Source organism: Myotis daubentonii, chromosome 4 (genome assembly GCF_963259705.1).
Source record: "Myotis daubentonii chromosome 4, mMyoDau2.1, whole genome shotgun sequence".
Lineage (NCBI taxonomy): Eukaryota > Metazoa > Chordata > Mammalia > Chiroptera > Vespertilionidae > Myotis > Myotis daubentonii.
Window position 1 is genome coordinate 3,272,008 of NC_081843.1, and position 23,253 is coordinate 3,295,260.

A 23,253-nucleotide genomic window follows, 5' to 3' on the forward strand; every position below is an offset into this window, starting at 1 on the left:
AGTGATGGGTTTCATCACACACTTTAAAATTTGCCTGGGAGTGAAGAACAAAGTTAAAGAATAAGGCACATTGAAAAAAGTATTTGCAGCAAATATCTCTTTAACATTAAAATAACAGCATGCCTACTTACTGCATTGGGGAAAGTATGAGCGAGGCATCTAAATATGCACATGCACAAAAGAGAACGAATGAATGTTTAATAATTATTTATACTTAATACTAATGAAATGTACTCAAATGAGAGCAACATGATAACCATTCTTTTTCTACTAGAGGCCCATTGCATGAAGAGATTCATGCAATAGACCTTCCCTTCCCCTGGCTGCCGTCACCGGTTTTCCTCCAGCACCCGGGACCCAGGCCTTCGCTCCTCTGGCCAGAACCTTCAGTCTTCACTGCTCCAGCCAGAGCCTTAAGTCCTCGCTTGCTGCTTCATGCCTACATATGCAAATTAACCACCATCTTTGTTGGGTTAATTTGCATACTCTCCTGATTGGCTGGTGAGCATAGTAGAGGGACAGTCAATTTACATGTTTGTCTATTATTAGGTAAGATGAGGTTGTCAACAACTTGAAGATGGCTCTGCTGAGAGCTGGCAAGTTTGGAAGGGAGGCATTGTCACCAAGGCTTGTAAAAGCAACTTGCTCTTTTCTTCTTTTTTGTTTTGGTAATGCACGTCAGAAGCCTTTAAAAGACCACATCCTTTGAGCAGCAATTCCACATAAAGAAATGTGCATGAAAGAGAAGTGAGAGAAGAGCAGTGGCTGCCAGGGTGTCACTGTCTTTAAACTATCCTATCTAATAAAAGAGAAAAATGGTAATTGGTGTACGACGATACCCTTTTCATTGGCTAATCACGGCTATATGCAAATTAACTGCCAACTAAGATTGGCAGTTAACTGCCAACAAGATGGTGGTTAATTTGCATATGTAGGCACAATGCAGGGAGGCGAAAGGGAAAGCAGGAAGAAGCCCCCTGCCACTGACAGTGATCGGAAACCCAGGGGGGAGCTAAGAGCTGGGGGGCAGGGCCAGGGCGGCCCTGGGGCCGCCTTTGCCCTGCCCCCCAGCCATGATCGGAGAATCAGGGGCCTTTTCTGCCCTGGCCAGTGATAGCAGGAAGTAGGGGTGGAGCCAGTGATGGGAGCTGGGCACGGTCGAAGCTGGCAGTCCCGGGAGCTAGGGGTCCCTTGCCTGGGCCTAAAGCGAAGCCCACGATCATGGGGCCGCTGTAGCTGCGGGTCCACGCTGCCCGGGCTGGACACCTCAGCCAGAGGCGTTAGGCCTGGGCAGGGGCAGAGCCTGCAACGTGGGGAGCTGGGGGTCCCCTGCCCAGGCCTGACACCTCTGCCAGAGGCCTCAGGCCTGGTCAAGGGGCCGATCCAGTGATTGGTGATCGGAGGGTGATGAGGGTCAACTCCTCTGGCCGAGGCAACAGGCCTGGGTGGGGGGCGGAGCCGGGGATTGGGGGGATATGATGGTCCCCTTGCCCAGGCCTGAAGCCTGGGTCAGAGGCGTCACGCTTGGGCGGGGGGTGGAGCAAGCGATCAGAAGGAGATGGGGGCCCCCTGCCCAGGCGTGATTCCTGAGCCAGAGGCCTCAGGCCTGGGCGGGGGCCAGAGCCAGTGATCAGGGGGAGATGGGGGTCCCCTGTCCAAGCCTGACACCTCTGGCGGAGGCATCAGGCCTGGGCAAGGGGCCGATCCTGCGATTGGAGGGTGATGGGGGTCAATGCCTGAGGGCTCCCAGTATGTGAGAGGGGGCAGGCTTGGCTGAGGGACACTCCCCTTCCCACACACACCCAGTGCACGAATTTCGTGCACCGGGCCCCTAGTCCTATATAATAAAAAGCTAATATGCAAATAGACCAAATGGGGGACAACTGAGCAACTGAACAACTGGTCGCTATGATATGCATTGACCACCAGGGGGCACACGCAGAACATGGTGGGCATTGGCCACGGCAGGATGGTGGCGCAGGTGAGTGGGGGCACCAGACCAAGGCGGGGTGCTGGTCGCTGTCATCGGGATGAGCCTCTGGTGGTTACTGAAAATTCTTTGCTCCCACATCACTTGCACCTGCTGCTGGAGCCTGGGGCCGGCACCGATCACTTGGCACCATCAGCAGGTATGAGCGGAGGCTTCCAGCCCTGATCACCCCTCAGGGTTTCTCCACCTCCCCCTGCTCCTGAGGGGTAATCGGGGCAGCAGCCATCTCTCTCACTGACTGCTGGCAGCAGCCCCAATTGCTCTGCACAGTCAGTGGGTACAAGAGGGGGCTGACGCCATCAGCATGTGGGAGCAGCAGTGGTAAGGGCAGAACTGCTGGTACACAGGGGACCAGGGGCCACAGTGGGAGGGGCCAGGTGGGGGAGCAGAGGATGGGCTGAGACCTGCCCCTGTGCCCACCGCAGCCTCATGGCCCACAGTGCCTTACAAGATGCACAAATTCATGCACTGGGCCCCTAGTCCTATATAATAAAAGGGTAATATGCAAATTGACCCTAAAGGCAGAACAACTGGTTGCTATGGTGTGCACTGACCACCAGGGGCAGATGCTCAATGCAGGAGCTGCCCCTGGTGGTCAGTGTGCTCCCACAGAGGGAGCTCTGCTCAGCCACAAGCCAGGCTGACAGCTGCGAGTGCAGTGGCAGTGGTGGGAACCTCTCCCACCTCCTCAGCAGTGCTAAGGGAGAGCGTGTCTAAGCTGGCAGGTGAACATCCCCCGAGGGCTCCCAGGCTGCCAGAGGAATGTCTGACTGCCAGCTTAGGCTTGATCCCCCAGGGAGCAGGCCTAAGCTGGCAGGTGGACATCCCCTGAGGGGTCCTGGACTGCGAGAGGGCACAGGCCAGGCTGAGGGAACCCCAAGTGCACAAATTTTCATGCAGCAGGCCTCTAGTTTCCTAGATAATAATGAGCAAGTGGAGGCCAGCTGAGTGCCCAGGGACACAGCAGGATGTAATGCAGCCCCTGAAACTGTGCTGCATGATAGGCAACCATACTCAGCTCACACACAAGAACTCTCTGTACTGCAACTCTGATTAGGAAAAAGAAGGTTGCACAACAGTCTCCTTTAGTAAGGAATAACCATCCTGTTTGGGGAGGAAGCTCTAAAAGGTTAGGCACCCAAATTGCTCGTCATCTTCTCTGGGTGGTGGGTTAAGGTGGCAGAGGGTGGCAGGTGAAACTGGGTAAAAGGAAGGTTTCCTGCCAGAAGCTCCGGGTCTGCCAGACATTCCTCTGAGGACAGTCACTGCCCGACCTTCACTGACCTTCACTGTTACATGAAGTCAGAGGCCTTCAGGGAAGAGAATGTGCCCCTCCCCGCAAGTGTTAACCTGGGAAACATGGTTTCTATCCTTGTGGTTGAGGAAACCACACAAAGCTTGGGCTCCATATGGACCAAGTGTAGGGACTACTGAGGGGAGGGCCAAAGGGAGGGGAGGGGTGAAGGGAAGGGGCAGAGGGGAGGGGCCAAGGGGAGGGGCTGGGGGAGGGGCCAAAGGGAGGGGCCAATGGGAGGGGCCGAGGGAAGGGGGTGAGGGGAGGGGAGGGGCCAAAGGGAGGGGCCAAGGGGAGGGTAGAGAATGAGGGGAGGGGCTAAGGGAGGGGAAAGGCAGAGGGGAGGGGCTGATGGGAGGGGCAGGGCTGAGGGGGCGGGATTGAGGGGAGGAGAGGGCCCGAGCGGAGGGGTGGGGGGAGAAGAGGGTTGGGGCTACAACCCTCAGCTGACCTTGTTGCTTCTTCGGATGATGGTGCTGGTGTCCAGCAGAAGGACCGCTTGCGCATGGGAGTCTCCACGCTCCATCATCTGGATCCAGCTGTGGACTCAAGAGGCAGCAGGGACTTGGTGTTAGAAGCACAAGCAGGGCGGGCTCCTCACGCATCCCTTCTGGTGCTGGAATCAGGCAGAGACACCAGGACGTCCCTGAGGGGCCAGCTGCCCGTCCCCCCCAACCCCCCGCCCCAGGCAGGCAGAGACGGGAACAGCGCCCCTCTCCGTTTGGTCCACTCGGCACATTGGTAGGTGAAACAGCTCTCCCCTCCCCCCAAATGCCGGCTGGGCAGGTTTCTGGGGCTCTGGTGGGGCCATTTCCCCCACGGAGAGCTACGGTGCTGGGGCGATGGAAGTGGGATTAGAAAGAGCAGCCAGGTTGAGTCATGCCATTCATGCACTCATTCACCAGGTGCTCCTTGGGCTCAGACTGTCAGGTGAGTGCTCCGGAGATGACCCAGGTGCGATGCCTGCCCACACAGTGTTCACACTGGAGGCAGGGAGAGGAACATGTGAACCAGTAATTTGAGTCCCATAGACTTCTTAGCTACGAGAAGCTCATACCAGGCGTCATAAGCACACAGAAGTGGGTCAGAGCACGCTGGAGGCAGGGGTCGATGAGCCATCTTAGTGTAAAGGATCAGGAACACGCGTAGAATTTACCATGTCGCAGGGAAGCGGGTGGGCGGTGGGAAGAGCATCCCCAGGGTGGGAAGTAGGTTGATACCTGGGGTCCATAGGGTGTGGAACATGCCAGAGCCGGCAGATACGTGTGAATGAATGACTGTAGATGGAGACATGCCATGGACATTGAGGGGGGGGGTGGGGAGGCTGAGGAAGCTGAAGCCAGTGGCTGGCAGGACTGGGGGCGGAGGCTGGAAAGGAAGCGTGGGGTCAAGTTGAATCGGACTTTTCCTTGTTTCACAGCTTTGTCACCTCCATCTAAACAAGCCTGCACATGGGCCATCCGTGATGTTAAAACAACTGCATGTCCAGGTTCTCTTCATGTCCAAATCTCCCAGGATTCCCAGATGGCGCTGCCAGGAGGGCCGGCACTGGGGGGGGGGGGGGTGTCAGGTGAGCTAGGGCTGTGTTGTAACAGCCCCAAACATATTTCCTGCTGGCGCTGCGTATCATGCGTGGGCCACTGCTCTGACTTAGGGTGCAGGCAGGTGGGCTCCCCACTGCCTACCGGTGGGGAGGACGTGAGAAACCACCGCCCCTGTTAAAGGCGCACCTGAGGAGGGCACGTTCACTTCCACCACATGGCATTGGCCACTACAGGGCACAGCCTATGGGAGCAGAGAGGGAGCGGCCCTCTCCGTACCAGGAGGGGGGAAACAGCACCAGGGCCTCCTCTGAAGCAGCACGGCCTTTGCCACTGCTTGGCTCTGCTGTTTTAGGCAAGTCCCTCAACCTTCCCGAGCGCCTCCCTGCCTCCCTGCCTCCCTGCCTCCCTGCCTCCCTGCCTCCCTGCCTCCCTGACTCCCTGCCTGCCTGCCTCCCTGCCTCCCTTCCTCCCTGCCTGCCTGCCTCCCTGCCTCCCTGCCTCCCTTCCTCCCTGCCTGCCTGCCTCCCTGCCTCCCTGCCTCCCTGCCTCCCTTCCTCCCTGCCTGCCTGCCTCCCTGCCTCCCTGCCTCCCTGCCTCCCTTCCTCCCTGCCTGCCTGCCTCCCTGCCTCCCTGCCTCCCTTCCTCCCTGCCTGCCTGCCTCCCTGCCTCCCTGCCTGCCTGCCTCCCTGCCTCCCTTTCTCCCTCTCTATAGACAAGAATGGGGCGGGCGTGACTGTTACAAGAGGGTCAGGCTCCTGCTTAGAGGACAAGCAGGTGTCCTGGTCAGGCTGGGAGCAGGGGCGGAACTGAACCTCAGAGCCCATAAAAAATTCACAAGATGGCAAAGCACCGAGCAGAAATGTAACCGATTGCTCTTAGGACAGGAAACTACTGAAGCCATAAAGATTCCTGCTCCCGCAGCTGAGGCCGCCGGTGAGCAGAGCAGAGCAAATCAATCACGTCATACTTCCTGGCCAAATCAAGATGCTCAGGAAACAGCTGCAAAATATGAGCAGGAGAGTCACCTGGTCAGTCACCGGCTGGGACCGCCAGTGCAGGCACAGCCTAATGGTCTGGCTGGGGTTTTAAAAGCCAGGAAAGCGTTCAAAATGTGGAGCCATGCAGACTCTAATGGATGATCACGCAGCCTCTGACAGGAGGAGCCTGGAAAAGGCTCAGGTACGAAAATGCATGTTGCCTCCATGACTCCAAAGAATTCTCAGGTGAGAAGGGGCAAGAATAATTCCCTTTTGAAGGAATGAGAAACTGGGTGTGACCAGGTGAGACTAGGAGGTGCTCTGTGGCTGGCTCACTGCTAGACCCTCTGCCTTAGCACGGGGCCAGCACACCCTTCCATTCATCTACTCCAGCGGTTCTCAACCTATGGGTCTTGACCCCTTTGTCGGTCGAACGACCCTTTCACAGGTGTCGCCTAAGACCATCCTGCATATCAGATATTTACATGACGATTCATAACAGTAGCAACATTACAGTTATGAAGTAGCAACGAAAATAATTTTATGGTTGGGTCACAACATGCGGAACTGTATTTAAAGGGCCAGAAGGTAGATTCTACTCACTCACCTGACGGGATCTACCAAACACCTACTATGTGACGGTGCAGTGTTAGAGCTGGAGCCCAGTAACAAACCAGATAAACTGGGTGCCTCCCTCATGGGGTTCACACTGTGGTGAGGAACACAGATCCACACCTTTGATTCTGTCAAATAGCAGCAAATGCAGCGCGCACAGGAGCGGAGGCCGGGAGCAGAGGCCTGGGACGTTCCAGACGCTCAGGACTTTTGTGAGTGGAGACATTGGAGCTGAGAGGCAGGAAGACCCAGCCGTGACTGAAGAAGGAAGAACACCCCAGCAGCGGTGGGGCAGCCACAAGGCCCTGGGATGGGTTCACGTCACGTGTGTGGGGAACTTGAGGAGGCCTGTGTTGGGAGCCCAATGATAGCAGCCCAGTCGGGGGAAGGGAGGGTTAGGACGTGTAGAACCTTGTAGGCTATGGACAGACACACAGTGGGTGCTCAGTAAGTGTTTGCTGAATGACTGACCGACAGCTGCGTGCAGGGCTCGCCCTGAGTCACACCGATAGTTGGTTGTTCCATCAGCATCTTGCAGGAGGCTCGGCAGCAGGAGGAGTGGTCGGTGTTTGTGTGACACATACCGCATCTCACACTTGCCGGTCCCGGACTCAGGCATCACTCGCCACGTCTCCGCAGGTTGTTATTGCAGCTGAGGACCTGGGCTCCGAGCCACCGACGTCAGTGTCGCCCGCAGGACGGCCACGGCCCGGGACTTCCTGCCAGCCGTGCAGCTCTGGGCCATCTGCAGCCCCGCCGGGGTGGCGCCTGGCGAACAGCACCCACTTGCCTCTGACCGCCCTGCTCCCTCTGTGAGCGGTTTCCGCCTCCGGAAAGCCCTCTGCTGCTGTTTTCAGTGACCACGCATGCACCAGGTAGAGGGGCAGCTGCATGTACTTGCTCAGTCCCTTGTGATTGGATCTGTGGCTGTTTCCATGTTTTTACTATTGCAAACAGCTCTGCCAGGGGGTGCCCTGGATCTGACATCGTCACACCCGTGTCTGATTTTGCTCTTGAGGTAAACCCCTGCCGTGGACAGCTCGGTGGCTGTAAGCAATAAGGCGGGCCCCCAATTCAGGGTCCTGGGGGCACACGAGGCGGCAGGCAGACATCTTTCCTTCTACGCAGAAGGGCGCACGCGTGGTCTGGGAGCAGCGCACACCGAGCAGGTCTGCTCGGCTTTTTAATCCAGACACATGACCTGTCCTCACTCTTTTTTTTTTTTTTTTTTGCTTAAAGTATTACAAAGGGTATTACATATGTGTCCATTTTTTTCCCCTGCCCTTGACAGTCCCCTAGCCTCCCCTATCCCCCAGTGTCTTATGTCCATTGGTTATGCTTATATGCATGCATACAAGTCCTTTGGTTGATCTCTTACCCCCCTCCCTCCTGCCCCCCAACCCTCCCCAGCCTTCCCACTGCAGTTTGACAATCTGTTTGAGGCAGATCTGCCTCTGTATCTATTATTGTTCAAAAGTTTATAATGGTCTCTATTATCCATGAATGAGTGAGATCATGTGGTATTTTTCCTTCATTGACTGGCTTATTTCACTTAGCATAATGCTCTCCAGTTCCATCCATGCCATTGCAAATGGTAAGAGTTCCTTCCTTTTTACAGCAGCATAGTATTCCATCGTGTAGATGTACCACAGTTTTCTAATCCATTCATCTACTCATACAACTTAACAAAAGGAAGATAAACAATCCAATCAAAAAATGGGCAAAGGACCTATATAGACACCTTTCAAAAGAGGACATTCAGAAAGCCAAGAGACATATGAAAACATGCTCAAAGTTACTAATCATCCGAGAGATGCAAATCAAAACAGCAATGAGGTACCAACTCACACCTGTCAGACTGGCTATCATCAACAAATCATCAAAGGACAAGTGTCCTCACTCTTGATTGGAGCTCAGGTGCACAGTCTTGCGCTATTGGCTAATTCAAGGGGAGGGGCTGGCCTTTGCTGTTTCAAGATGGCGGCCCCCAGGGAGCTGCAAGGCCTGTGGCCCACGTGACGGCTGCCTGAACTGCGCTCTGGCAGGAAGGACGTGTCTGTTTCACGGCGACGAGATGCGCAGTTCAGAGTCGTGGAGACACAAACCCAACGGCCCTTTGGCAGCACTGGGTCCATTTCAGCGTTTTCCGTGGGGCGGCTGCCTGTGAGGGGCACAAATGAGCCGCTGTGTTCAAGGGCAGGACCCAAAGCTCCCCTGTTCCGTGAGTGAAGAAGAAAACCCCATTGGGCAGGAGGCGATTGCAGAGCCCAGGCCACACCCGAAACCACACTCAGGACAGCGGTCTTGTCGCCTTGGAGCAGCAGAGGCTGTGGGAGACATGGGGAGACACCACCGGGAGACATGGGGAGATGCCAGGAGACATGGGGAGATGCCAGGAGACACGGGGAGACATGGGGAGATGCTGGGAGACACCAGGAGACATGGGGAGAGGGCAGTCCTCCAGCAGCTGAGAGTCCTGGCACTGACGTCACTTGGTGGGTTTCCCATTCCCTGTTGTCTCGGGAGGCAAGCTGAGCTTGTGGGGTGACTGTGGTCTTTGGGGATTCCAACCTGGGTTTGAATATAGACTTTATTTCCTCACTGTGTTGTGATGGGTAGTTTCAAAACACCCTGAGCCTCAGTTTTTACATCTGTTAATTGGAGGTAAAACCATTGCCTGTAGGAAGGTTAGAGACTAGACAACATCATCTCCATGTGCATCGTCCAGGTGATGGGAAGTGAGGGACCCCATTGTGCCCCTAGGCCCAAGGTGTCTCCTTGAGTATGTCTGAGAGGCTCGGAGGCCTCCTGAGCAGCATGTTCTCCTCCCATCCTTCCCCGTGTGCCATGGTGCTGCCTTAGCGAAGCAACCTGAGGGTCAGCACTCTGGGTCCGAGGTGGCCTCTGCTGATGACCTGGGTTGCTCTGGCCTCAGGAGAGGGGCACAGTCTCATTCATTCAACAGATATTTATTGACCACCTACTATGTGCCAGGTACTATCCTTGTACTTGCCCTTGTGGTACTTACAGTCTAGCAGAGGAGTAAGATACTGATCAAACAATCCCAACCAATAAATATGTAACTACCAGGAATATGATCATTGGGCTTCTTGAGAACCTACTGGTCTGGGGAGTGGGAGTTAGGAGAGTGGGGGAGTTTTCTGGAGGAGGTGGCACCCTCGATGATAGTTCAAGTAGCAGCAGACCGGCAAAGGTGGCGAGGGCAGGCGTGCCAAACAGAGAGGTGAGTGCGAAGGCCCGAGGCAGGGAGGAGCGTGCATGCCTGAGGGGCGGAGGGAAGGCCGGAGCGGCATGCCTGAGGGGCGGAGGGAAGGCCGGAGCGGCATGCCTGCCACCTCCTCGGTGCGGGAGGCGCTTTGCCTTCCTTTGCCTCATTAGCACAGAGACCAAGACACATTAACAAGCTCTTGCTGGTGATTTGGGACTCGTTGAAAAGAAACACACAGAAAAATGTACAATGATGGAACAGGTGGCTGGTCTCAGCTCCGACCTCCTGGCTTCAGTGTCTCTCGGGAGCCTAGACTCAGTGGAGCCCAGTCAGAGAGAAGAGACAAGTTTCATCCCCCCACTTAAGGTCTATTTCCAGAATCCTCATTCCTCGCTCTAGGACTGACCACCTGCCAGAGGCTGACAGTGGGAACTGTCACCCACCCCCAGGGATACGGTGATCTCCGCAGGCCACACAGATAAAACATTGCACATCCTCTCCTTTGGCTATTTTACATTATGTGAAGTTGGAAGCGAGGCGTGGACCTCCCGGTAGCTATGGCGATACCTCTCTCAGAGCATGTATCCATCACAGGTCCTTATCACAGGTCGGAAAAGCTCAGGGTCTCACTTAGAATCGTCTTGTATGACACAGCATCTTGCTGTTCTGTGGTGCCATGGTCCTCATCATCCTCTTCCATAGTAACAGAACCTCTGATTTCCAACAGGGGATGCTACCTGGATTGAAGACTACATTTCCCAGCCTCCCTTGCAGCTGGGCATAGTCAGCTAAGTCTGGCTGATGGAAAATGTCATCTATAAGTTCACGTCTTTGAAGGAAAGGGGCATTCCTTTGTTCTCCTTCTCTTCCTAAGGGCTGGTATGTAGCGATGCGCTGTTTGGAAAGGTGAATGAGATCAGCATCTAAAGATGGCAGCAACACGAAGGCGGCCCTGGCCTTCCTGCCCCTGCCCGTGTCCCTGGCAGCCTTCTCCTAACTGCCAAATGGAGAGAAATGAAATACAACAGTTAGCCACTGAAGTGTGAGGGTCTCTGTTTTAGGAACCAAACGTATGTCCTAAATAACATAATTTATCATTGTGTAAGATACTTGGCACATAGTAGGTGCTCACTAAATTGAGCTATCATTATTTCTAAAATTCTCCAGCAACAGTGAAAATGCAATTGCAGGCACTTAAGGAGTGTTCTTATGGGATAACCTTTAAGGATGTGCCTTAATGGAGATGAAGCAATATTGGATTAAGATAGATCTTTACAGAAAAGATGCAAAGGACAGTAATACATTTGGTCAGTCTTTGAGATACACAAGACATATTTTATGGTTCAATGGGATGTAAATGTGGATTCCGGCTTAAGCAAAGTGAAAGCATTGATCCCCTCCAAGGAGCCTGGAGCTGGGAGGGAGGAAGCTGCGGAGACACTGGAGGTTTAGCCTGGGGAGAGCAGCACCCTTTGGGCCGCATCTGACATCCCACCCCTAGCATGCCCTCCTTCCCCAGCAACCATGAGCCCTGAACTAGGAAGCTACCTTTCTGTTCGACCTCTGTTTATCAGTCTGGGCAATGGGCATGGTGAGAGCTAAGGTTTTCCCCACAGACCCACTGACCCTCAGAGAAGGAAAGGAGGGACCTGGGAAGGGGGTTGAGATGTGCCCTGACCAGGATCGAACCCACAACCTTGGCAGGTGGGGTCGACGCTCTAACTACCTGAGCTCCCCAGCCAGGACGAGGCCTTTCTGTGCAGCAGAACTCCAGGCACGTCTTCTTAACCCCCACCCAGAACCCAGTCTCTCTAGGTAAGTGCTTGGGTTTGGACTCAGAAGACCCGAGTTTGAATTGAACATTACAAGTTCCCCACCAGATGCGTGAACGTAAGTGCTTATTGCTAAGTCCGAGTTTGGTTTGGAAAGAGGACTTGTTCGGCTCATTGCAAATGGACTCGCAGCCTGCTCAGAGGGTGTGCAGTTCAGCTGCTCGAAGACCCACCACCGCCGCCCCGTGAGGAAAGGTGGGAGCGGCTGCACCACGAAGACAGCTGTGCCCAGCCCTGAGTCCACTTCTTACTTAGTGCTATGGGTGCAAAGATGAGATATCATGGCTCCTGCCCCCAAAGGGCTTAAATTCAGTGGTGAGACACACACAGGGAACTTGCCAATGCCCGGGAGCTGGTCTGTCATTCCACATGCAAGGACAGGCCTGTGGTTCTGGAGAGCTGCAGACACACCCTCGCCTTCTGCTGGTCCCAGCGGCTCTGCTCTCTGCTCATCTGGGCCTTTGCAAGTGCTGTTCCCAACACACGTGACCCTCTTCCTCCTAACCTGCTGGCTAGTCTTGCTAATGTTTATTGGGCTCTGGACCATGTTGAGTGCTTAATTTTAATAATCCCTTTAAAGCCCAACACTTTATGCAATATGGACTGTTATTTTTAATCCCATTTTGCAGTTGAGGAAACTAAGGCACAGAAAAATTTAATTAACTCACTCAAAACACAAGGTCAGGACATGGCAGATCTGGGATTTGAACCCTGTGCGGTCTGCCCACAGGGGAGGAAGCCGCTCTGTGTGCTACGCTGACATGAGTGAGATGCTGCCTGCCCCTGCGTGTGCCCCCTGTGTGTGTCCCCTGTGTGTGCCTCACTTTGCCCCCAGAGCTGAATTGTCAGGCCCTCACAGCCAATGGTATCCCCACTTCTGTTCCCCGTTTCAGTCAGCTCCTGCCGCGGTCTCCTCCAGGCCACTGGCCTCCTAACCTTCAGGCCACCAGAGAGCGTGCCCCTCCTCAGCTCTAACAGGTTATTCCAAACAGACAGCAGAGGCCTGAATCTGCCCACTGCACTGAGCATGTCCCAGTGGAGGGGCGGGGAGGGAGGTGGAGAGAGAGAGAGAGAGAGAGAGAGAGAGAGATAAAGCTCTGAGAACCACTGCCTTCAGTCTGCTTTGCTCCCCTCTTTCAAATGGGTTCTGTTCAACTGGAACTTGAGAGATTGACTTTGAAGCCAAAATTAAACCCTAGGAGCAGGTCTCATCTGATGTTCAGCAGGCCCCTAAGGAGCCGGGAGAGCAGCTCACTTTCTCATGGGGGTTGGGACGGAAGCCGGGAGGGCAGCAGGGGGAGCCCAGAGGCTTTCTGCACACTCTGAGCCCAGGCGAGCTCCCACTTGGGATGGCCCAAGTCACGCAGTGACAAGGCTGAAGCTGAAGCGACCGCCTGGCACAGTGGTTCTCAACCTTCCTAATGCCGTGACCCTTTAATACAGTTCCTCATGTTGTGGTGACCCCCAACCATAAGATTGTTTTCGTTGCTACTTCATAACTGTAATTTTGCTGCTGTTATGAATCGTCATGTAAATATCTGATATGCAGGATGGATTTTCATTGTTACAAATGGAACATAATTAAAGCATAGTGATTCATCACAAAAACAATATGTAATTATGTATGTGTTTTCCGATGGTCTTAGGCGACCCCTGTGAAAGGGTTGTCAACCCCCAAAGGGGTCGCGACCCACAGGTTGAGAACCGCTGGCCTGGCAGGATGCACTTGGCAGGACCTGAGGGGGGTGGGGAGCTGGGGCTTCCAGGCCTGGCAGGGGAGGGGTGACGGGCCCAGGACGCTGGGCCGATTCTCACACGTGCCAGGCTCGCTCGTGTCCATCTCACCTTTCACTGCGTCTTTCGGTGGCAAAGAGCGTGTCGCTTCTTCCCACGCGATTTTGCCACAATCCGATCCAGTAACCGCTCCTCGCTCCAGCCTCCGCCAAGAAGACACTTCTGTAGCCTCGTGAGTGAGACACAGAGGGTCATCTGAGGCTCACTCACCGCCCCCCAGCCGGTCCGTCCCTCACACCCACACGGCTGCCCGCGGCCGGCTGCGGCTCCGGGGTCCTGAGTCCCCCGCGCTGAGAGCCTGGAGCCCAGGCCTCGCCCACACAGGGTTCACTTGCCTTTTTCTCTGCCTCGTTTGGAGCGGTTCCTCACAAGCCTCAGGGGGGACTCTGAAAATGAGCTGCGTCTCGGGGCATCAAAATGTCCGGACTCGTGCGTTTTATTTGTTCGTTTAGTTTAATTTAACTTTCCCCGCCAGGTGCTTTTCTCTGCCCTCCTAGCGACTACCCCACACATTAGGAAACATGTCCACACCCCACCTGGGCAGGAAAACCTGGCCACACGCAGCCATCTGCACTGGAAGCCCCACAAACACCACCCACTGGCCAAGGAACAGACAACATGCCACCTATCCCACAGCAGGTGCTGCTCAGGGTGGAAGGGCGAACCTGCACACCGTTAGAGGACATCGTGGGAAAAGCCACACACGAAAGGCTGCATGATGCATGTGCATTCACAGGAAACTTCTGGAAAAGGCGAAATCAGAGCGCAAGGAAGCTGGTCAGTGGGCATCTGTGACTGGGGGAGCTGGGTGTAGGGAGTCCCAGAAGGGGACAGGGCGAGTGCAAGGGGACAGGGACTGGACCGTGGCGATGCTCCCCTAACCGGAAATTTACTGAAACCTGTTGAGCCATCCGCACGGGGTAAACGTTACTGTGCCTCCGTGGAGAGGTCTGGCAACTAAAGACCCCCAGGCTGTCTCCTCTCCTTCCTTCATCCCTGGCTTTCTTCTTCTCCCTCCCTCTTTCTGTTCCTTCCAAATGCCTTCTAAACCTCAAAAATGCACTAGGCACCACCGTCATCATGCATCCATCCATCGGAACGTATGATTGGGCATCTGCTATGTGCCAGACACTGGTGTGGGGGCGGGGAGAAAACTGTGGCTAACATGAAGCCCTGTTCTATGGAACTGTTTCAGTGGACAAACAGACAAATATGACCATTGCGTAAGGAAGCCGCGGTGCTTCCCACAGGGGAGGACTGCCCAGGGCGAGGCCTGCTCTTTGGGGGAGGGTGGGGAAGGTGAGACCACAGCAGGGAGCAGCAGCCTGACTGAGGGCGGGACACAGTGGCAGCAGGGGGAGAGCAGGCCAGGAAACGAGGGCCACCTGTGGGTGGGCACTTGCTCTGTGTGCCCGGGAACGAGGGACAGGGAGGCCAACACGAGTGGAGAAGGGGCAGCCCCAGGAAGAGGGAGGCAGGGGCCTCATAGCTGCCATCAGGACTCTGGGGTTTAAGAACAGTGGGGCCCAGAGCAGGATGGGACCCAACCTGATTCCTCTCAGAGGATCCCCTGACTGCCGAGCACAGCTGAGGGACTGTGAGCCCAGAGGCTGTCAGGATGGGTGTCTGGGTGGGAGAGAGGTTGCTCTCTTGGCTGGCACTATGGATACGGTGCCATGTGCTGAGAAATGAGGTCTATTTTAAAGATAGGCCTGACAGGATTTGCAAATAAAGAGCTCACAAGCTACCTGGCCAGTTTTGCTCAGTGGATAGAGCACTGGCCCATGGACTGAGGGCTCCCAGGTTCGGTTCCAGTGAAAGACCGTACCTGGGTTGCAGGCTTGGTCCCCGACCCGGTTGGGGTTGGTGTGTGCAGGAGGCAACCAATCAATGTTGCCTCTCTCATATCGATGTTTCTCTCACTGTGTCTCTCCCCTCCTTCCACTCTCTCTAAAAATTAATGGAAAAAATATCCTTATGAGAGGGTTATAAGAAAAAAAAAAAAAACTCACAAGCTAAAAGAACTAGTGCCCAGGTAGAGGAGACAGAGCTGTGATGCTATTGGAGACAATGAATGCATGTTGTATGTTTACTGCTAAGCACAGCAGTGACTCCTCCTGCAGCTCCTGGTCGATGCTATGAATATCATCATGGGAAAATGGAGCATGGGAAATTACAGAGAGGGAAACTGAGGCTCCCAAGAGATTAAGCAACTTGCCCAAGGTCAAGTCTCTAGTGAGTGACAGAGTTGGGATTTTAACCCAGTCAACTAACCCAATTCAGGCCCTACTTTCCTAACCACTCCACCCTCCAGCCATGTCCATGGAAAGCTGGAGTGTACACATGGAGTGTGCACATGGAGAGCTGGAGTGTGCACATGGAGAGCTGGCATGTGCATGTGGAGAGCTTGGGTGTGCACGTGGAGAGCCGGGGTGTGTAAGTGGAGAGCTGGGGTGTGCATGTGGAGTGTGCACATGGAGAGCTGGGTGTGCACATGGAGAGCTGGGGTGTGCACATGGAGAGCTGGGGTGTGCACGTGGAGAGCCGGGGTGTGCAAGGGGAGATCTGGAGTGTGCACAAAGTGTGGGAAGGCTTTGGATAAAGTGGGCACAAAGGGCTTCCTGGGGAATGGGGGGCAGGGTGGGCAGCCCAGGCTAGGACAAGAAGGGAGAAGGTGGAATTCTCTGGGGACCAGGCAGGGTAGGGACATGTGCGAGGGCATGAGTGAACCTGGCATAAACCTGACACAGCTGATGATTCCACAGCCTGGGGCACAGGATGCCTGAGAGATGAGTGTAGAGCAAGTATGTCAAACTCAAAGGCTAACACGGGCCAAATAAACAAGACTTAAGTATACGTGGGCCACATAAAAACAAAAGCTCCAATTTTCATAGAAACGTAGGTTTATTTCTATAGAGACATGCTGAATACAAAGTGCTGAAATAAATGAGTCATTGTTAACATAAAATAATAGAACATCTTAATAACAATTAATATTTTTTCTTGAACATTAACTGCACAAATTAATAAGCGTAATGCAAATAAACCAATTTTTCTTGTTCTTGGAAAGCAAAATACTTCCTGTTGTGCACACCAAACAAGTCAGTCCAAGACTAATGACGTGGCCATCGGCTACTAAAATATTCGCTGCTGGTATTAGTGGAGAGAAATGGTGTGCCTGTGTGTAAGGCACGTAAGGGAAATAAATGCAACATGCTGTTAGTAATCAGTCATTAGCAAATGTTGTAGTTTGTTATTAATAATTATGTATAACAGGGTATTGTAAAAATTAAGTGACAAAATTTTTATTAAAATGTTTCTCACATACTGTTGTATTGGCTGGGCTGCAAAAATGTTTGTTGTGGGCCACGAGTTTGACATGCTTGGTGTAGAGGGAAGCAGAGAACAGCGCCTGAAGGGCCGTGCACCTGGCCAGTGAGTTTGAAATGTCTGAGAGGCCAGTGTCTCCCTGAACAGTGAGAGCAGGACACAGGGGCCAAGGAAACCCCTTAGAGGCGATATACAGGCAACCCTTCTTATTTTCATGGCTATGGGTTTGTCTTTTTATGCTAATGTGAATTAGAAAAATATATGCTTTCTCCACCAAGCTTGTGACTTATACGTATTGCTTAGGATGGAAGAGAACTTTTAAAACAACCGTTAATTGAGAAAAAGATGTTTCTTCACGCATAGTGTAATTGAAAGGTTATTTGTCCTGTACTGTTTGTAACATTAAAAGATTAGGAAGCATCTAAGTGTCCATTAACTGGCTTAAGAATGGAGCCACTGAATAGAAAGTGGCCTTATACATAAGGAAGTTTTTTACATTCTGATCTAGAACGAGCGCTAGGGTATTGTTAAGTCCTAAAATCAGTTGGCATAACATTATGCCTAACATGCTTCCATTTGTGTTGGAACAGTATGTGTGCGTGTGTATGTGCACACTGACAGCAGCTGCCTTAGTCTGCTCAAGCTGCTGTGACAAAATGCCACACACTGCACAGGCACGACGCAGTGGAAGGCCTCGCTCTCAGTTCTGGAGGCTGGAAACCTGAGATTAGAGCCCCAGCGTGGCCACGGCCTGAGGAGGCCTCTTCCTGTGCACAGTGTGCCTTCTCCCTGTGTGCTCACGGGGAGGCGGGAGGGGTCTCTCCGGGGTCTCTGGTCAGGCATGAATCTCATCCCTGAGGGCTCCACCCACATGACCTAATCACCTCCCAAAGGCCCCCCTTCTGACACCCTCTCCCTGGGGTGAGGTCCCCCCTGTGGACCTGGGGACACACTCACCACAGCAGCGGCGGTTGTCTCCGGCAGGGGCTGGTGGGCAGGTGGTGGTAGTTGTTGCTGTATAGTCTGTAGAGCTTTTGCATTCTGAATCACATCCATGCATTTAAAATAAAGTTCAATTATTTAATAGTATGAGTGCGCGTCATATATGGTGACGATCACCACGAGAGGGCAAGCAGGCGTCTGGGCCCCACACAGCCTGCAGCGGGGCCACTGAGCTGCAAAACAGGTGCGGGAGCTGCAAGATGGGCTACTAAACTCATCAGTTTCTTCAGTTCTGGCCTCATTTCCTCCCTCCCACCCCTTTTCACTCTGTGTCCTCATTTTATTTCCGTAAGAATCCAATGGGATGGGGCTCCCTCCCCCTGCAAACGTGAGACTGTTAAACTGAATGTGTGTGTGACTCGGCCGGACACCCCACTGTCCCAAGGTCGGAGGGGGGGCTGCCAGCCCTGCCGCTCTCAGCCCTGCCTCTCAGGTCCCGGAGGAACCTAACCGAGCATGTCTCTCCTCCGAACCTCCTTGCTTCTGTAGAAGTGAGGTGACAGCCCTCCCTCTGTCCCAGGGTCAAGAGACGCCGTGGGGCCGTCGTGAGGATTTGGCAGGGTTCGCGGGAGATGTTAGGGATGCAAGTGATCTCTGCTCCAGTGGGTCCTGGAAGTAAAAAGTTTCCTCCCTGCGGGTGCTGCGAGGTATGCGAGCGTTCTCCCTGAGGGTCTCAGCATGGCTCCACTCCTGATCCTCCGGAACAGCGCAAGGAGCACCCAACACACGCCCTGCTGGCACCCTTCCTGGATCAGAGGCATTTCAGGGCTGCACGGACCCTGGGCCCACAGTTCCCCTCGCACATCTTCCTGATCTCTGGTGTGTCAAGGGGACTCCCAGGATGCTGGTGCACCTTCAACACCCTTCGGATGTCACTGAGAGCGGCCGGGCCCGGAGCGGGGGGGTGGGGGGGTGGGGGGGGCTGGTCTACTTCTGGCTGGCCACTCATGTGTGGGCTCTTGGCTTCGTGCAAGAAAGATTTGCACTAGGAGCCCAGGTGGCGTGGAGAGGACCTTTAATCAGCCGGGGCAGTGAGACAAAGGGAGGGCATGGGGCAGAAGGCGGAGCCTCCAGTGCTTTGCTTTGGCCCCCAGAAGTGCCATGGGAGAGAGGGGAGGTGAGGCAGGGCCCTGTCAGCTCACTGGGAAGTCAGAGAAAAGGGGAAGTTGGAGGCAGGATCAGGGGTGAGCCCAGGACCAGCGCCCACTGCTCCCCTGGTTACAAGTCCCCCCACCGCCCTGGAAAGACAGCGGAGATACACACCCGAGAAAGGGAAGAAAGGCCTGGGCATGCTCCCGAGGGAGCCCGAGCAGCTCCCTTCACCTTGTGGGTCTTACATGCCTCTAAAGGCAGGCGTTTAGGGGTCTCAGAGGAGGTCTGATAGGACCATCACCAGCCTTCCAGATGCCCTTTCTGGTCCTGATGCCCACAGCTGGTCCACGCCAGGGCAGGGGGTTTAGTCATTGCAGCTGGTCCTGCAGTCACCATGGCTCTGCTCCCTCTGGTTTTGCTGCTTTTCGGGGCCTGGAGCTGAGACACAGCCGAGGCCTCAACATCTTCTCTAGGTTGACCCAGCTGCCCCTGTGGTCGGCTGCCCAAGGCTTTGTTCCTGAGGTTACGGTGGGGGTCAGACCCTCAGGGTCCTGAGGGCTTCATATTTACGGGAGGGGTCGTGCATGGGCTTGTGGGGAGTCTGTGAGGCCGTCCTCCTGCCCCAGCTCCTCCACGGAGGGCCCTGAACCACATGGCCAGCAACATGAGAGGTCAGGGGGGAAAGGTCAGGGGGGAGAGGTCAGGGGAGGAGAGGTCAGGGGAGGGGAGGTCAGGGATGGAGAGGTCAGGGGAGGAGAGGTCAGGGGAGGAGAGGTCACCCTGGGGGCAAGGTTGTTATTTCCCCAGTTTTGCCTGTTGCTAAGCACCTGGGGCTTTCTGCCCTTGTGACTGTGGTACCTGGCCCATCTTTTTTGCTCTGCTCAACCACACTAATATCTGACAAACTCCCTATATGACAAAAGGAGAGTCATAAGAGTTACTTTTATTTGCCTGTTTTTATGGCATGTTGATGGCATTATTTATTTTTGGTTTTCCTACATGGTGTTGGATAAAAGTTTCCTTTAAAAATGCATTTATATAGATAAAAATAGAACATAATTAAATCAACTCAAATGGTGCTGTTAGTTGAGTATGGAAAACATCATGAGGGGGGACCCAAGTGATGGGACGGGGAGGGACTAGTGACGTTCTAGAGGCTCTGGGAGAATGAGGTGGGAGCTCAGGGTGGCCAGAGTGGTCTGCGGGCCACGGAATGTTTGCTGGAGGCTGAGCTTGATCTGGGGTCAGGTAGATGCCGGAGGAGCAAGTGGGAGGCAGGGAAGCCCCAGCCGTGGCTGCTGACTCCAGACACCGCCCCCCAGCCGGCCCTGCCCTAGTCTCCAGGGTTCCAAGGTCAGGTCATCAGAGCAGCCTTCCTGGCCTCACTCTCCGCCCATCCCATCAGATGCTCCTAGACCTCCCTTCGCCTTTTGTGCTCACAACCCTCACCTCAGTGTGTGATTGCATCTCTTTCGTATGACGATTGGATTGATGTCAGGGCCCGACAACAGCCCCCACACACTGCTAGCTTTCCCAGGGCACAAACTGCCCACTTTTGTTATTGGTACATTCCTGGTGTCAAGTAGAGGATTTAGCACAAGGTCAGACTGTTCCATTTGTCTAATTTAGCCGTGGGCAAACTACGGCCCGAGGGCAGGATCCGGCCTGTTTGAAATGAATAAAACTAAAAAAAAAAAAAAAAGACCGTACCCTTTTATGGAATGATGTTTACTTTGAACTTAGTTCACACAAACACTCCATCCATGCTTTTGTTCCGGCCTGCGGTCCAGTTTAAGAACCCATTGTGGCCCTCGAGTCAAAAAGTTTGCCCACCCCTGGTCCACCAAAGAGCGAGGGCGCCTGGTCCCCTGGGTGTGGGGCTGCGTCTCCAGCTCCCAGATGAAGGATGAAATGTCTGGGAGGGTTTTATTGTTTATCTCAGAGGTGCGTCAGCAGGTGGTGTTCCGTGCATAATATATCTGTTTGCGTGGATCTAATAGTCATGTTTCCAGTGACTCATTGATGAAATAATTGAATCTTTTCCCCTAAAACATCTCCTGGTAAATGGATTTCCAGGAGGACCCGGCGTCTCCAGCGGTGCCGCTCCCACCACGGGTGCTTTCAGAGCAAGTCCTAGAGGCTCTGGGCTGTCCAGCAGGCTCAGCGCTGTGATGCCCACGCCGGGACCAGGCCGGCCGGACTCTGCGGTCCCTGGCTCACTTATCTGCGCTGTCCCAGTTTTGCCCAGGCTTCCCCTGCTCCCACCAGCCCTTTCCCCTGCTCCTTTAAGGAACAGCCTATAAAACAAGCACGGGGGCCCATTAGAACCACCCTGATGGGGGGCTTGTTTATATTGCTGAGCCAACTTCCCCCCCCCCCCCCCCGTTTCTGATTGTGCGTTTCTGACAACTCCCAGGTGACACTGGCTTGCTGGGTCAGGGACTACATTTGAAAACCCGAAGTATACCCTCAATCCCAGTCCACATGCAAACACCTGGAGTCTGGACAGATTGGCCGGTCCCGGACCAACTGAATCTGAGTCTGTGGATCGGGCTGTGCAGTGGCTGGCGGTGTCTCTCCTGTGGAAAGGACAGGCTCTGCTCCAAAGGGACCATGTCCATCCCGTCCTCACGCCGGGCCTCCTGGGACAGGAGGCTCAGCTCGACACTTCGTTGCACATCTGGGGCAGAGACCCTGAGTTCGAGTCCCAGGCTGGTCCCTGACCTTGGCAATGTACTCCACTTCTTTGAGATTCAGGTTCTTCAACTGAAAAATGGGGATAACATGCCCACCAGAGCTGTCAGGGAGCTCAGATAAGATAGCCAGTCCCCAGCACCCATAGGGCTGCTCCTCTTCTGCCCACAAGACCGTTTCCCCACCAGGGCTGACAGGTTCAAAATAGTCACACAGTAATTTCACTTCTAAATGCACTTTTACTTCTATCCTCAGTGAAGGCCCACAGTACCCCCGTATGGATATTCCCCAGGCCCTGCTTCCGAGGGAGACACTGAGTAGGAGTGTGCACCGGCCCAGGCCCAGGCCCAGGCCCTCCGCGAGGCTCAGCACCACCTCTGAACTCTGAGCCTCTGCCTGCGGCTGGGGAGGCTGACACTGTACTGCTAAGCCCTGGCGACAGCAGCCTGGAGGCTCCCAGCTCTCAGAGGAACCCTGTCCTTACCCTTCAGCCATCTTGGGAGGAGCTGGGAAGGAGGCAGAGGACCCCTGCCCCCTCTCAATCCCTGGCTCTGGGGATCCCTGCCATCACTCAGAGACTCTGGGGAGTGAGGAATGATTCCCCCCTTCCCCACTCACATGGTCTCTTCAGGCGAGAGAGGGGGAGGGAGGTGGCAGTGACTCAGAGCTCCAACCATCCCAGCCAGGCATCCATCTGGCTCTGTGTTGCCATGGCAACAGCTCTTCCACTGGGGAGAGATCAGCTCAGCCACGGAGAGACCTTCAGCCCCTCCCTTCCCTGCAGCCCCTCCCTCTCCTCAGCCCCCAGCTCCCGCTCTCGGTCTTTGTCACCTTTCTCTCAGCTCCTGACCATTGTCCTGAAGCTGCCACCACCCTCTACCCTCATGGTGCTCCTCCTTCTCCCCCTCTCTTCTCTCTCTACACTGGGATCCAGTGCCATTGTCTCTCCCAGGGTCGCCCTGCAGGCTTTGGGGCCCTTCTCCTGGTTTCTGGGAGAGGGGGGCTCCCTCTTGGGCCAGTTTGCTGGAGGCAGCCTCCTCCTTCCCGCAGCTGCTCTGCCCCTGCTCCTGCCCGCAGCCTCCTTCAGGGGAGCAGCCTCTTTCATGGGAGTATCCTCCTTCAGGGGAGCAGCCTCTTTCATGGGAGTATCCTCCTTCAGGGGAGCAGCCTCTTTCATGGGGGTATCCTCCTTCCAGGGAGCAGCCTCTTTCATGGGGGTATCCTCCTTCAGGGGAGCAGCCTCTTTCATGGGGGTATCCTCCTTCCGGGGAGCAGCCTCTTTCATGGGGGTATCCTCCTTCAGGGGAGCAGCCTCTTTCATGGGGGTATCCTCCTTCAGGGGAGCAGCCTCTTTCATGGGAGTATCCTCCTTCAGGGGAGCAGCCTCCTACAGGGGAACAACCTTCTTCAGGGGAACTGCCTCCTACAGGGGAACAACCTTCTTCAGGGGAGCAGCCTCCTACAGGGAGCAGCCTCCTTCAGGGGAGCATCTGTTCGTTCATCTGTAAAATACACATCATTCCCACTCTGTCTCTAATTCTGACGAGCAGCACCCTCCTCTTTGGCCATGTGCCCACAGTGCCCTCTATTGGCCATGCAGTGCAGAGCAGGGTCTGCTCAGAGGATGGGGTCTTGAGTTGTGGGAGTGGATCTGGGCCTGCTCACTGCCCCTCTCCCGTGGGGATTTAGAACCCCTGGGGCACAGGTGGATCAATGCACCAGGATAAAACTCAGGAAATCTAACTTCCCAGAGTCACAGAATTTTGGAAAGAGTAACTTACAGGCTATTTATTGTGACGACAGCAATGTTAGCTAATGTTTTTTTAGTGCCAACCACTTACCAGGCATGGATTAGATGCC